This window comes from Pistacia vera, unplaced genomic scaffold (assembly GCF_008641045.1).
Source record: "Pistacia vera cultivar Batoury unplaced genomic scaffold, PisVer_v2 Contig99, whole genome shotgun sequence".
Classification (NCBI taxonomy): domain Eukaryota; kingdom Viridiplantae; phylum Streptophyta; class Magnoliopsida; order Sapindales; family Anacardiaceae; genus Pistacia; species Pistacia vera.
This window is the reverse complement of record NW_022196878.1, coordinates 426,643-443,660: the sequence shown is the minus strand read 5'-3', so window position 1 is coordinate 443,660 and position 17,018 is coordinate 426,643.

Below are 17,018 nucleotides of genomic sequence, written 5' to 3'. Positions count from 1 at the left end.
GATACATTACTTTGTATAAAGAATGATTATATGTATTAAAAGAAAATTTCGGGCCCATTTACTTTTGCTAATATAAATGCATTTTACTTTATGTATTTCTATGAGTAACCTAGTATGAAGCAGTTATTACACTCTCTCACTCAACAACAATCTCTTTTGGGTCTCATACCAAAACTTGTACTCAGCCTCATGTAGAGATTTACAATCACATATCTGGACATTCCCTACACAACCCTGAATATCTTTATCCCTTTATGGAGGTGGTAATCACTCACTTACTAGAAGAGTAACCTCTCTCACAAATCACCCTTTTGTTAGTGTTTTGTGGATGCTATAGGATTGTTTGTTTTTTAAGGGTTAAAAGACTCAATTTTATAGTTATAAATTAGTTCAGGAGATGATTTTCCTTATATCAAATAGTATACTTCCTTTAATAAAACTATACTAAAAGGATACAAACCCACAAGGAATCTTTCTATACAAAACCTCTCCAACACTAAGAAAAAATTATAAGAATGGGTATGCAACATCATTTAATAACTTTATCTTTGCCCTAAACTTTGTATATTTCATTATTGGTTTCAGATGGAAACTCTAGCTAACTACTGGAATCAATAGATAAAGAAAAGATTCAAATGGTATTCTAATAGGAACCCACTCTAATAACTCAACAATTTGGGCTGGGCCATAGGTCTTTCATGGGCTTGGGTAGAACTCTCCTTGGAAAACCGGCTTGCCAAGGGAGGGTGCCCAAGCCTTTATAACCCACATGCCCACCCTTTGCCCTTTCAATGTGGGATCCTAACATTCTCCCACGCTTTGAGATCCAACGCTCTCGTTGGTCTTCTTTCCAGAGAGCACCCACCCTCATCGGCCTTTACTGCCCTCCCTTTGGGTCTTACTTCACCTAGAAGCCTATCAGGCCCTAGAAGCCTGTCAGCAACTCTCATTTTCGACCCCTCGGGAGGCCCACTGGGCCCTGTTGCGTGGGCTTCATGTTGGCCTCTTTACCCCTTAGGTGACTTCACGGATCCCCTTTCCTTGGGGTAGGAGCCCGGGCCCAAGGTCAGCTTGCCACACATGCGCAGGATCATGCTTTGAGACCAATTGATAGGCACCCACTCTAATAACTCAACAATTTGGGCTGAGCTATAGGTCTTTCATGGGCTTGGGTAGAACTGTCCTTGGAAAACCGACTTGCCAAGGGAGGGTGCCCAAGCCTTTATAACTCACATGCCCACCTTTTTCCCTTTCAATGTAGGATCCTAACATGTTCGATATAAACAAGGAGAATCACAGTGAACACTCAACAAGATATAATTAAAATAATAATGCTTGCATGCATGCTTGGCTTTATTGGTTTCATCTACAATCCATCCCTACAAAGGAATGATGAAACCCAACATTGCAAGAACTTAAGTATAACTTCCCGTCAAAATAGGAGAAAAAAAAAAAAAAAAAAAGTAACCCGGTTTAGTGTTGCGATCCTTTACTAGATAAAATGTGTTAAATTTTAAGTTTATAAAGATCGGTAAGTCGATCGTACTGCTTAACAGGTTAGTTTTTTAAGTAGTTGGTGAAAGATGGGTAAGTCGATCGTACTGCTTAACAGGTTAGTTTTTTAAGTAGTTGGCGAGCGGTCAATCAACTGAAAATCATTTGGTTTCTGTTCAGATAATAGAAACCGATTGTTGACAGAATGGACCAACGCTAACTACAAAAGCAGTATACTCAGTCACAACTGTACTATAAACTGCAGCATCTTAGTAAATGCATTCGATAATAGGATAGAAACGAGGAGAGAAACACAGTGAAAAGGATTCATAAATAAATAAATGCCGGCATTTACTTAATTATAATTTGAATGTAAGAGCAAAACAATGATTATAGCTACAGGCTTATTAATTTATTACTTTCATCTTCAATAGATAGAGGAGATATAAAGAAGTCACATGCAATAAGAAGAAAAAATTTATATTTTCAACCAAGAAAGAAAAAGAAGAGAGTTTAAGTGTGATGCAAATGTTCGGATTGACGACTGAGTCCTTTGACCCTAACCTTAACTGTGATGCTCTCTTTGTTGGTCATTAATGGCTCTGACTATATAGGCTCTCCAAATTGATGGATAGAAAAGAAAAATGCTAGATATACAAAAACTCTCTTAACAGCTGTCATCCCACCAGTTTCACTAGGTACATAGTTTATTAAGTGCCATGCAAAAGAAAGAGCAAACAAGGAAGCATTTCCCTTTTAGGTTCTTGGGGTATTTTTTTTCATTCTAGTAAACATGCGCGTTGAGAAACGACAAAATTAATCCTGTGGTGTATGTAGCTGTAGCAAAACCAGATGAAAACTCTAACTAATTAATGGAAACAATTGATATGATATAAACAATGAGCTAGAATCAGAGTGAACACTCAATAGAATATATATATTAACAAAACAATGACTGCATGGTGGTTTTATTGGTCATCTACAATCTATCTCCCACAAATGGATAATGAAACCCGATTGGTTCTGTTCAGAGAAGAAACCGATTGTTGACACAATGGAAAAACGGTAGCTACAAAAGCAATATTCAATCACAACTGTACTATAAACTGCAGTAATACCTTTGTGAACGCACAATGCATTGGATAAGGAAATTAATATAATAATATGGTACAAACAAGAAGAGAATCACTGTGAAAAGGATTCATAGAAAAATAAATGCCGGCACTTAAATTTAATTATAATTTGATGAATCTAAGAGGCAAGGCAACAACAATGTTTGCAGCTGCAAGCTTATTAATTTATTACTTTCCATCTCCTATAATTACACACATATATTGCAAAACACATGCAAAAGAAGAAAAATTTTTATTTTCAACCAAGAGAGAGTTTTAGTGTAACTAAAATGGCCAAATCAATCTTCAACGTTGCCATTCTCTTTAACTTGGTTCTGATTTTCTTTCTTCTTCTCTTTATAACCTCCACCACTCAAAGTCGACATTTGGATGGTAAGAATTATGTTATATATATATACAACTTTTGTTGAATAGTTTCTATTTATTAACATTAGCTTGCAGGAGCTGAATTTTACATTCTTAGAGAGATGTTGATTATTTTCTTTGATTTTGATATAGGGGTTCATCTTGATCCAAAGGCGAAATCAGCCCCAAGTTGTGAAACAGTGTTTTGAGTAAGAAGTGGTGATACTTGCTTTGGTATTGCACAACTGTTCGGCTTGACGACTGAGTCCTTTGGTTCAATCAACCCTAACCTCAACTGCGGTGCTCTCTTTGTTGGGCAATGGCTTTGCGTTGTGGGTTCACCCTAAATTATCTTCTTCTTCAAGACATTTGAGAATAAATTTGCATGTGACTTTTGGATTCATCCATTGTCTATTGCCAATAATGTTCTTTGTTCGTGTGACTACATTTCAATAAAATAATCCTGAGAAATCCCTTTCTCTGTTCCTCCTAAATCCAATTCAAATATATATATAATTGAAAAAAGTTTTGTGTCTCACCAAGTGGGTAAATATAACAAGAACAATAGAAGATGAAGATTAATTTGCAATTATATATTATCACAATTTCCGATGTTACAAGGCATCACATGATTGAATAGAGAAAAAGTTATTATCCCACACCAGATAGAAATGAGTTTAATTTTTTTTTTTGTTATTAAAGGTAATAAGTTTACGATTTCAATCAATACACGTCTTTAAGTTAGTTGGCAAACAAAACATTGTCGTTATTAAAGACGTAAATTTGAAATCAAATTTTAACTATTGGGCTAAATTATATCGACTTAAATTAGTGACGATAATTCGTAGCTTCTTTTTCTCAATCATTGGATTATCTTCTTCCCATAAGTGTTCAATAACATATATATTATAGCTAAATCCACACTTTATTGGGCCGGGCCCATGAGGTTGGTTGTCCACAAACTATCTCTTGAAACTCAAATTAAGTCCACAAAATCGTTCTCAATATCCTCTAACAATTTGTGACACCCATATTGTCATGTCCTTCAATCTATTCAATTTATTGATTCATGAAATGATGTGGTAATGGGGAATTTGAGGAAATATTGAGCCAAATTCAATCTAGATTTGCATCCCAAATATAATATTACTCTAAATATGAATTCATATGAAGCATAGATGTAATTAAAATTTACTTTAAAGTGTTAACTTAAATACGTTGGTAAATGCATACTAAACTTCTCCGGTAGACTTACGATGAAGACGTTAATTGAATTGACTTTTTAAAAGGTAGTTATATTTAGAAAAAGTCGAGAAAGTACCATAGTTGAGAACTTAAGATCGATTTAATAACATTATTATAAGATCAATTTCATTGTAACCTTGATTTCAAAGACTTTCTCTCAAAATCTCTAGAAATTTAACACAAATTACAATCTCAAGTGATTTTCGAAATTCATTAAAATTACTTTTAACAAAGTGAATGAGAGTAATTTATTATAAATGTTAGAAAAAGTTGACTTTTCTGTTTAGGAAAATGCGTGGAATTGACCTTTTTTAAAGGTCTAGATATACCTAGAAAAAGTTGGGAAAGTTTGGTATTTTTACCGACAATGTTCACAACTAAATTTCAACTTTTCTACATCTTCAAATCTAACCATTTCACATATCAACACCTCGATAACAAGAATTCCATTTCAATAAATTAACGGTTATTAACAATTTTTTGAGATTTAATTAGTACATTTCAACACGTGTACTTTTTTGATAAGTTTTTGAAAAAGAAAATTATTGCGTGTAACATTACTCATCTATATATAAAATAAAATAAAATAAAAAGTTTTAAAAAGAAGCTCTAAAATCTAAAACGATTAAGCAAATCATGTTACACATGGCAAAAGTTGACATGTACAAACAATCCAAAAGAAATTAATTTTGTGCTTTTTAAAAGGGAGCAACCAAGGCAAAACTTGTGGATTGTGGGCTCTCAAATTTAGATAAAATCAAAATTCCTATGTCCTTGCTTTGCCTTTTTGGTGTAAATTGAAACACTTGTCAACTATATAATAAAATATAAACAAAATTTAGTCAATTTCAATTTCCCCCTAAAGTATCATCAAATAATATTTTAATCTTTTTAGTATCTAAAAAATAATTTACTCGTTGTTACTGTTTGGTTAAGGTTAAATCTTGTCCGTCATCGGACTAAAACATTTTACTCTTAATCCATCAAATTAAACCCTATTAGAATATCGATGATCGAGTATAAATAATGGTTATTTAGTGATGGTTTAGTGGGCAAATACAATTAACTCTAATTAAAAAAAAAAAAAAAAAATAGGCATGTTTTGTTGTGAATCTTGCGACAATAAAACTTTTCTTCTATCACTTGTTTAATTGTTCCTAGGTGTCATTGTGATAAGATGACACTAAGACAAAGCTTTTAGCTAGATTTTTTGTTTTTATTTTTACTTTTTTCTTAAAAGTTTGTTATAAAGGCAATTTGATCATCATCATCATCGTCCTCCTTTAACATTATGACATGTGTCACTGCTATTACAGGTGTTAAAAAACAAAAAGGTAGGCTTAGGCCCACATTTTGCAGTGCCCAACCTTAGAAGGTAATGTGATTGATTCCGATATTATTTATCTCCGTCATTATGCAAAATGTGAAAGATTTTTATATTTATTTTCTTATTTTCTATTTGAGAGAAAAATAATTTTCTTATTTTTTAATAACTTTTTATTCATTCATAATTTTATATTATATCTATTCAATATGTCCACTCAATGTTGTCTCAATTACTCATCAATCCGAAATAACCTCTTTCAAGTCCGAACAGTGGCTCTAACAGAGTCCGATAAAAATATGTCCAACCCTAAAGAGAATTGATTATGATATACAGTACGAAAATTATTAATACAAAATTTTAATAATATGTAACGATATTTTGATAATATTATTCTTTTAATAATATTAAATAACATATTAAATATTGTCAATCTAAGAATTTTTTTTTTAATATTCTTAAATAGCAATTAATAACCTATTAAACGTTATAGTATAGAGTGGCCCTTTGAGTTGATTTGTTGTTTGGATAACATCAAATAATTGATTAAAAAGTATAATTTTTTTTTTTTTGAGAAAATCATTACTCGTATTATAATTTAACATCGAATAGATATCATATTTTGTTTTATATTATAAGTGTGACATTTTATATTATAAAGAATTATTATTATAAGATTAAAGCAAGATTTACCATATCTTTTAACCCTAATTTGGTCCTACAATATCTTATTGATGATAAGGTAGTTAAAGGAGTTCATCCGATTTTTCTTTCTTAAAAAGAAAAAAGATAGGTAATATGCTAGAAAGTTCCTTGTCCTAATCAATGAATTATATTATTATTATAAAATTATGATTTCTAATTAATTATTGCATGCCTTAAACAACATGATTATTGTACTAATATCATTAATTTTTAATTAAAAGTTTTAGTAGGTAATCGAGATTTGTCCACTTAACAAGAAAGGCTTTCCCATGAGTAATACCTTCAAATTTAAGTTCATGCCTAAAAGCTTTTATTGTTAATTAATGGGATCTCCAGATAAATAAATCTTTCAAGTTATAATTTTTAAAAATATTATTAATTAAAAAAGATTAATTATAAACAACCAAGGGACACTTGTTTAATATAGAATTTAAATACATTTTTTATTTTAAAAAACCTTTTTTTTTTTTTTTTTTTTTTTTGGGTGGAATATACAATCACACACACAATCGATAGGTTCAATATATAAATACTCAAAGAAATAACAATATTATAGAGAGAAGAAACACAAGATTTCTGTTGTTCGGTAATATGCATACATCCAAAAAGAGCAACACGAAAATATTTACTTAATTTATAAAGAAACAAATACAATATCAAGGGATAGTCGCTTTTTCAATCTAAGAACTACCCAAATACTCCTTAAGACTTTATACATAATCTATTTATAGTACTTTAATCGTCATATTTAGTGGAAGCGAAATCTGTCAAAGAATAAAAATCTTAAATAGGTGTGTAATCATAGGTAAGAAACTAATATATATATATATATATATAAACTACTAAAATAACTTAAATTTTTTTAAATTTTGAATTATATCTTAATTTTTGAAAATTATTTCTATGTTTTTTTTCAAACAAAATCGTATACTTAATTTTGATAGTGTGAACCCAACTTTACTTAATGGACACTCTTCCCCCATGTTTTCTAGTTATTTTATTGTGATTATGGAATTTTGATAGGATTTGGTGTAATTGATAATCATTTTCATCTTGCTTAATATATTTTATCTGGTTGTTGATGATCAATTATTATTTTTTTAATTTCTGATGTTACTCATAATCATTCTTATCTTCTCTAATTATATAAATAAACAAAATTTAATCACTCTTATTGATGCATTATCAAGTTTTTTCTATTGATATATTAAGTTTTCACCAAACTTTTCAATTTTTTATTAATTACATTAAGAGTTAATACAGAGACCTCCCTGAGGTTTGATTGAATAACAAAAGTCTCTATGGGTTTATGAAATAATAATGTTGATGTCAAACTCCCACATCGACTAGGAGACGAAGACCTTGGTCGCTTATATAGCACAAGGACATCCTTACCACCCAGAGGCGCCTTTTCAGGACAAAACTGTATGGGCCTACTAGCAGTCCAACTTGTGGCCCAAAGCAAACAGTACCTCCAAGAACTCGCCTACCATGTGACTGGAGACGGCATAACAACAGTTGGCGTTAGAAGGAGGGCCTAAACCAACATCACAACAATTCCTATGAATAGACGCGATAACCTACCTAATCCAAGCCCACAATTGTGTACACCAGATCAAATACCACCACCGGAAACCTTGAGAATGTGGAAATTGCCCATCAAGAGGTACAACAAGACGCCCCTGGACGCTGACCACCCATGCTGCCAACTCAGCGCGTTGAGAATAACTAGAGGGCAGGGATGTCAAACCCCGACAATGGCTTGCTGGTGGAAATGATCAGAACAATGGTTGCACAAGCAGTGCAACAAAACGTGGCTAAGCTGAGGAATCAGCAACCACCTGCCCAGAATCTTAACCAGTTGCGCTTCACGAGCGCCACCCCAACAGGTATGAATTCTGCAGGCAGCCAGTCCGATTCATCAACGCCAAGGGGCAGCCAATACCCCCGACATCGTAAGCTGCACTCCACGAGCGTGAGTCCTAAGGGCAAACTAACCCCGAAAGGCAACTAGGGAAACAACCGCTAGGGGAGAGTGAAGACAACGGCCATCCCCGAGACACTCGGCGATACCCCCAACGTCAGCGTGCTAGTATTAACCCACTCCCAAGGCAAGATCGATCCCCACAAACTCACGAGACAAGCCATGTGCGCCAATCTAACAATGACCGACGTTCCAGTTATAACCAACATCACGAGCAACGAACCGATGAGCATGATAGCACTTATCAACCTAACCATCATGACTTAACTTCGCCCATCGATGCGCACAATAGAGGAGCTTCACAAGCGACAGATTTGCGAACTCATTTGCTCGAAGTGAGCCTGAATAGAGCCAGTCAGGGCAACCACAATTAAGACTTATATCGTGTACAAAGAATACTTGACGATCTGAAAGCTCACCAGAATGGCATGGTCGAGGAAATAGTAAGTTCCCAATTATAGAGGAAGTTTGCTAGGCCCCACTTCCACAAGGATTTAGGGTGCCAGAAAGTAAGTTCAACAGGAGAAAGGACCCAAGAGACCACCTTGATAATTTCAATGATCTTATGGAGCTGCACCAGGTCTCTGATTTGGCAAAGTGCAAGTGCTTCACAAGCACATTATTGGGAGATGCCAAGAGGTGGTATAAGAGACTTAAGGCGAACTCCATCAACTCTTGGCAATAATTTTCCTCGCTGTATTTACAGCAATTTCAAGCAATGAGGCAGTTCGCAATGCTGCTTAGCTACTTGAGCAACATTCGTCAGGAGAAAGACAAAACATTGACCTCATGCTTGACGAGGTTCCAAAACAAACAGGCAAAGTTTGCGAATGAGCCCGAGGAATCCATCCGAACTTTACTAATTGCAAGGATCAGACCAAACACAGAGCTGTGAAAAGAACTCCAAAGTGAAGATCATGTAAGCCTGGCCAAGTTCTATCAGATGGCCGCAAAACACCGACAGGTAGAAAGCTCGCTGGTAGCATTGGCCAAAAGCTCGATGCGAAAGGCCCTTGACAGGCGACAAGATCACCCTTCGGATAAGCGAGGGGACCAAGACCGCAAGGACAAGGATCGCAACAATTTCCAGAAAAGAAAAAAAAATAGATAACCGCAGAGACAGGCGACCCTTCCCGTGGTACGCAAAATACACCCCCCTCACTCAAGTCATCGCCCACATTTACGAAGTCTCCCATGAGGCAAAGAGACTGTTCTTCAACAGAAGGGATGGCAGCAATTTCTCCAAGGTTGGGAGCCTCGCTCGGGGGAAGTGTAGATAAGACAGCCAGATCCTCGACTTCCAGCTTAAGCTCGATCTCCTCTTGGCCCTCATCGACCTCTTCTTGGCCATCACCGTCATCCTTGGAGTCATCCAAGTAGATGTAGGCCATTCTTTAGGCCTCAACCTTCATCCTCTCGACTTCTTTCTAATAAGCCTGCGGAAGGAAAAAGAAGTTGATTGAGAGATATGCTTCCCAAAGCTTCTGCAAGAGGAAGACAGACGTCTGCCAGACTCGAGTAGTGATGGCCTTGTTCATCTCTTCGATTTGGAGCCTGAGATGCTCAGCCTCGGCTTCAGCTTTTCGTCTACCTTCTGCCTCTTAGGCAAGGTCAAGTGAGGACTATGTAGATTTAGCCTCCTAGTCCAAGGCGACCTTCTGAGCCGAGGAAAGCTTAGAGTTTAACTTGTTATTGGCACCTCGCTACTATGCCAAATTCTTCTCGGCTTTCGCTGCCTTAGCTTCAGCCTTTGCTTCAGCCTTTGCTTGAGTAGCCACACTCATATTGAGCTTGTCAAGGAACTCTCTTTCCTTAACCCCAAAGGCTGTTATTTCCCCCCTGACCCGTTCGATCTTAGCCTGCTTGGCTGCCCTGAATTTTCAACAACCTCAACCTTGGCTAGAGTGTCCTCCTTCACCGTCTCCGCTAATTGCCACCCCTTGTGAGTGCCCTCCAAAGTGGCATAACACTGGTCATAAAGGAGCCTGCTCGCTATAGCAGCCTAGCAAAAAAAAAAAAGGGGAAAAAAGGGGGACAAGACGAAAAGTTAACAAGAAGCAAAGATAACATGCAATGATAAAGGCAAAGAGGAGCGAACTATCGTTACCTTCGCCGCGTAACTACACACCAAGGCCAACATATCAATTGGAGCAGCATCCCTAACGACTGCAAAGGTTCACGAAGTGATCCCATCTCTAACTGCTACGACCCAATGCTATTATGGTCAGTGAGTTGGTTAATCAGAGCGTCGACCACTGATTAAGCCGCTTCATCCATCTTCTTACTTTTTGTTTGGGACAAGTTGAATTTACTCCCCTCGACAGTGCCAGCTTCACCCGTAGGGGTGAACTTCTTCTTGGCCAAGTCCTTAGCCGTTGTTTTCTTTAGGCCGTCAGCCTCCATGGCGACCTCTTTGTCAGAGCCACCTTGCTGCTCAGCCACCTTCTGTTTGCCCAAGCCCCATAGAGGCTTGGTTGCTTTCTTCTTACCCGAGCTATCGTGTTACTCGGGTGCTTTCAGTTTTCCCGAGCCTCTAGTAAGCTCAAGAGTTTTCTTCGTCGGCCCCTTCTAGGGCTCGAAGACACTCTCTACCTGCTGCCTTTGGAGCAGTCGTAGGCCTTTTCGCACTTGGGCCCTCTCCAAGCTCGCCACCGACGCGTTTCACATCAGTGACATCAGTGGGCAACTTCGTCGTCGAGCTAGCTGGTGTCTTCTTGGCAACAGCCAAAGCTGCCATTTTCTTCTTAAGGCCTTTGGGTTTCTCAACCCACATCTCTACAAGAAAGTAAGGAATAGTAAATGACTTATTCACGAGGGAAAAAGTGCGAGCAAATGATAACTTACCCTTCTCCAAGATCGTAGGAAATCTTGTGTCATTCTGATAGAAGTCGTATGCTCACAAGTGGAGAAGCGTAACAATTTTGTTAACGTTACGCTATTCGTTGGGAACATCGCTGAAACGCTAGAGCCTTTACAAGCTCGCGGTAGGGAGATAATTCTGCTCGATGTTAACTGCAAAACAAGGAAATCTAGTTAGCTTGAATACAAAGCTCGAAAGCGATCCTTGCACATACGGTAAGTCAAAATCTTACTCGCTTCCAAGGCGAAGGCGCAGGTCTCCCAGGCTTCATAAAAGAAAAACTGTGAATCCCAGTGCGAGACCTTTTTTGTGACGTCGACCAGTCTGTTGAAACGTACCTTCCTCACTTTGGAAAGATAGTACGTTTCCTCTTGCCCTTTTTTAAGCCTGTATAGATGGACCAGCTCCTCGACAGATAACTCGCCCAACTCAATGGTCATGTACACTATGTACAAAGCAATAATAATGATGTAGGAATTTGCGAAAAGCTGAAGGGGAACGATGTCGAACCGCCTCAGCACATCGTCAATAAAATGATGAAGGGGAATGGATACCCCGCATCTTAGTAGGGTCTCAGAGGTGGCCACCCATCCAAGCGGGGGATTCTTTCGAGAAATATCTCCTGGGGCCATCAAGTTAAGCTGTAGCGCATAGACCGTTGTTATGCATTCTAGATCCCCAACGGTAATCGAGGATTGTGGCTCCCTTCGCAGCTTATGGACTGGAGACCTCACTAGTTGAGCCAACCGAATCAAGGCAAGGTCGGAAGAGCCTATCGCATCAGGATTCGAGCTTCGTGTGATGATTTCCTCCAAAACCTCGGGGGCTGAGTCCCCAAGGACTATTGAGCCCACAGGTGAATCGAACATGTGGTCGATCGTATGACTACTGGAGGAAGACGTGATTATAGCTCACTTTAGGGTACTTGAAAAAGAAACGAATATGTGTTAGAGCTCGACCATTTCACACTTGCTTTCAATTCAGGCACCCAAGATAGCTCGCGCCACAGAACGAACGCACGCGACCTACCGTTGGTTTTGACGGCCATAGCGTTAAACCCTTCTTAAACCTAGGACTGCTAGAGACATACTCAAAAACCCTACTAAAGCCCTAGAACATACAATGTGTCCATGATAGTAGCCATCTGTTGACGCGAAAAAGGGAAAAACGAGTAAAGGAAGGGGAAAGAACCTTACCGGAACGAAAGAAGTGCAGAAACTCACCGAAAAGAGCACCGTGACAATGAAGAATAGCAACAAAGTGGGCAAAGACGTCAAAGAACTTTCGTGGACTGAATGAGCATTCTGACGACTTCGCCACCTTTTATAGTGGTTTGCATGGAAGACGAAAAGGCGGGGTTTAATCATAGCTATCGATCTACAGTGAATCTCAAACCTTCATTTGTCGAGCAATCTCGGCCCTTAGACGTGGCCACACGTCATCCATCCGCGAAGGGCAACGAACCGTCGAACTAGTACACTGACAACTGTCGACGCACATCACCTCGACTTTGCGTGTGAACATTTGTAATCGCTCACGTACGATGAAATGTGACTAACAAAGGCTGCCGCATTTAATGCAACATGACCGCTTGGAAATTACATTTTTACCCTGACTTTTCATGTTCTGAGTTTGGCAGGTGTCGCGGGAAGTGAACAAGTGTGAAGCACGTTGATCGAACATAAGGTTGACCTTGGGAGCTCGACTGAACCTACGTTCGCAGACCTGTTGGTGATCCCGAGCTTGACATCAAATCGAGCAATAGTCTTCGAAGCTCAAAACGAGCATCGAACACTAGGGGGCAGATGTTGTGTGTGATTTTTCCACCAAGCTCGGGCTACTGCAAGGATATAGCTCAATCTAGGACCAATACGACTCCACTGGTTGTCCGACCCAGCACAAGATTGTCAACACATAGCTCGACCCAGCATAAGCTAGTTGCGGAAAACCCGAGTGATCATTCAAGCAATTCCCAATCACGCGCACATCTATTCTGATCCCACCAATCAAAATTGTCTGGTTGGTGCATATTTCTGTATCAACAAATAAAATTATTTTACCGGTAAATTTTAGATATTAAAATAAATAACAAAAGAGTAATTAGATAAATATTTATTCATTTCTAATAGTATAAGAAATTTTGTTATTTTAGAAACATGAGAATTTTATTATTTAATTTTTGATAAAATATAAGCTTGATATATAATGAGAATTTCCAATAAATTTAACTTTAATATATATATATACAATTGTAAAACTAGAAGAGGATTCTTATAAGTTTCATTCAAAACTTTCAATAAACTTTTGACAATGCAATGAATCTTTCTAGCAAATTTCAAAACTATTCATATTGGTATATCTAATTAAAAAACAAAATAAATAAATAATTGTGAAAAAATAAATATTTTGACAATTTCTTTTCTCTTGGTAAAGTTTCTCCCATAATTTGACAACTTCTGGCTGAGACAAAGTCTTCAAGAGAAGACTAAGTCAAGGTCAACCAACGTCAACAAAGTCTTTATTATTGACCTTGTAAAAGAAGACTCACTCTTCCTTGGGCCAAAATTGAAATCTTCTAGAACACTTAACACTCTTTTTAATTTTATGGGTTATATATACCATATTTTATCTTATCTTCATAGCAAAAGTTGTAATTTGAGTTGCAAAATGTATCTAGATTAGGTCAAATGTATAGATTTGTTGGCCATCATGATACTATCTAGATTTGTTGGACTAGTCTTAGATGTGTAAGGTTAATGTTAGATCGGAATTGCTTAATTATATACAATTTACTTAAAACTTTAGAGTTAATTTCATTTACCTTCTAAGAGACGTTAATTCTCATGCACCTCAAAGACATTTTTTGATATTAATATGAGAATTTTTAATATTCTTAAGGGGTTTTTTCTTGTAATTTTAAAGGGATGTTTAAAGATTTAACAAGCTCGAAAGGCAAATAAATTAACCCATTTTATAATACAAATTATATGTAATTTAAAAATATTTTAATATATACAGTAAAACTTCTTTATAATCATAATGGTGGGATCAAACTAATTTATTACTATAAGAAGGTTATAACTTAATAAATGTATAGTTACAAAAATTAATATTTTGATTTCTTATTTTATAATTCATGTTTTAATAGTGTGTACTAGGATTTCAATTAATTGTTTTAGTAGTATTGGTATTAGTATTAGTATCACACAAATGTTCTGTTCCTACCACTAGCTAGCACTTCCAAAATCCAGCTGTGTGATGCAGGCGTCATTAGAAATTTCAAAAGTTATTATAGTCAACGTTTTAATCGCCTTTTTTTGAAACAGATAAAAGATCATGTATTGGAACTAGAAAAGAAAAATATCCTTAATAAAATTGTAAATGCAATTGTTGCATGTTCAATTGATGTGAAGTCACAGACAATTGTCAATTGTTTTAAGCACTGCAAAATTAGGACCCCCGGTGTCGATGAATTGCAAATTACAAATGACGTGGATGTGGAGAATAAAAGACTCATTGCAGAATTGAGTGATCTGATTCGACAACTTCACTACACTAATGGAATGCATATTAATGTCTTCCTCGATCATCCAAATGAGCAACAAGTCGTATATGCTTTAACTGAAGAAGAAATCATTATTGCAATTAGACAAGAAGAGAAAGGAAATAATCATGAGGATGACGGTATAGAAATACTAAAAGTTTCGTTCCATGAAGCTTTAAATATGCCTGAAAAGTTAGAAATATTTTGGTTTTAACAAAAAGATGTTCATGCTAACGAATTATTACATACTCCTAAGTTAAAAAGTGTCGTAACAACTCTAAATCATAAATCATTGTCCCAAACAACTTTAGATAAATATTTTATTTTATTTTAAACCTTTAATGTAACGTAACATATATTTTTTGTAATATACAGATAATTATTACTATGTGGAGGTAACTTTCCTTAAGACAAGAATTAGAAAAATTATAACTTATTATAACGTGAAGTTTATTCTTCTTTATAACTATCCCAAATTGGGATTATAATTTTTTATGACTATGTATAGTTTATTTCTATATAGAGTATCACTATAAAAAAGTTTTACTGTATATAAAGTTAATACCTACTTTGTATCGTCTCAGTTTTTGGTAAGTGGTCCATGAAATAAATTGATGTTAATTTCATAATAAATGTTTACACATTTTTGGTGAAATAGACTTCCAATATTCTATAATTATTTTCCTAGAAGTTGCATTCATGGATTGATATGGGAATATTGTTGATGCCATTTCGAGGAAAATATATTAATTGTACTAGTTTATAGAGTCATTAAAATCTGAAATTGACATCTATTTTTCCTTAGAAATAAATCAACAATTAAAGGAAAATTCAACATTAATTATATGGATAAAGACTTTGAAATTTAACATTTGTAAGGGTAAAATGTAATTTGATATGTTTGCAAAATTTGACAATAAACAAAAAAAAAATGTTTAGATGACACTAGATTTAACATTGTAAAATGTTGTTTGACATTTATTTATAATTGAAAAATAAATTCAAAAAAAAATATTAATAAATTGAGATATTGTAATTTAAAATTGTGACTTAAATTTTGCATCTTTTTGAGAATAGTTGATCTTTATTAATCCAATGACGATAAGATAATGGTTTAAGGTTATTATATTTATTGTTAACATAACATTTCTTACTGCCATTGAATATAGATGACTGGTTCACTAGGAGTATCAAAAAAAAATTAAAAAAAATCACCGTATGGAATATATTGACCCATAATTAAATAGTAAAAACTAAAAATAAAATAAAAGTAGAGTATTTATGTATTTTAATGATTTTCAGATAAATTTATCGACAATTAATTACTTTTATTCTTTTCTTTCGAGTTTATTGAAAAAAGTTTCCTAAAATTAATCATAACATGAATTAAAATTTAAAAATATTAAAATATCATTACTTATTATTAAAAGAGTAATTTTACTCATCTTTAAGAGATTGTTTAGTTCTAAAGGTTCATCAATTTTCAAAACCTATTAAATATCTCTTAAAATTATTAAAAAAATCAAAAACAAAATCTCTAAAAATGATCTGTAATAATTATTAAAAATAAATAAAATTTAATTTTAATGAATAACATTATTATGCTTATTATTATCGTTATATATGGTCGTAATGGATAAGCATTCTTCTTGAACAAATAATTTTCATAAATAGTGGAACGGCCAAGAGGCTAGGGGCCTATATTAATTAATGAGTGAAGTGACACGTGGACACCACAAGTTGTCAAGTTGCAAATATGTTTCGGATCCATACGAGGCCAGTTGTGCACATATCAAGTTGCAAATATATTATTTTTTCTAAAAAAAAATAAAGTAAATGATTTATTAATTATAAGTTGGTTAACATAATCCATAAGAGATTAGTTGAGCAATTAAAGATTTAAAGTATGTCTAAAAAATTATTTATATGATTTAAACTCTTTATCATAAAAAGTTTATCCATAAAAATAAGAGTCCAACATACTATTTATTTTTAAAATATAAATTAGAGAGTTAAATTTCACTCTTTATCCTAATTTTAATTAATAAACTACAAGTTTCTATGCATCTTATTTATTAATCCCCTTATAAACTTTTACATGGTTAAACACGACTTCTTAAAGATAAGTAAAATTTGGTAATACATAATTTAAGTTAATCAATATTATGTAATACAACAAGACTCTATCTCAGTTTGATTTTTTATAAGGTTTGTATGGTTTAGGCGGCTAAACTCCCTTATCATTGTTATTAATAAACATTAAAAGACATAATTTTTGTAAACAAATTTTATATTAAAAAGTTTTAATTTTTCTTTTTGATATTTTACGTATATCAATAAAGAAAAGTCTATTTTTATTTTTATTTTAAAAAAAAAGAATAGTA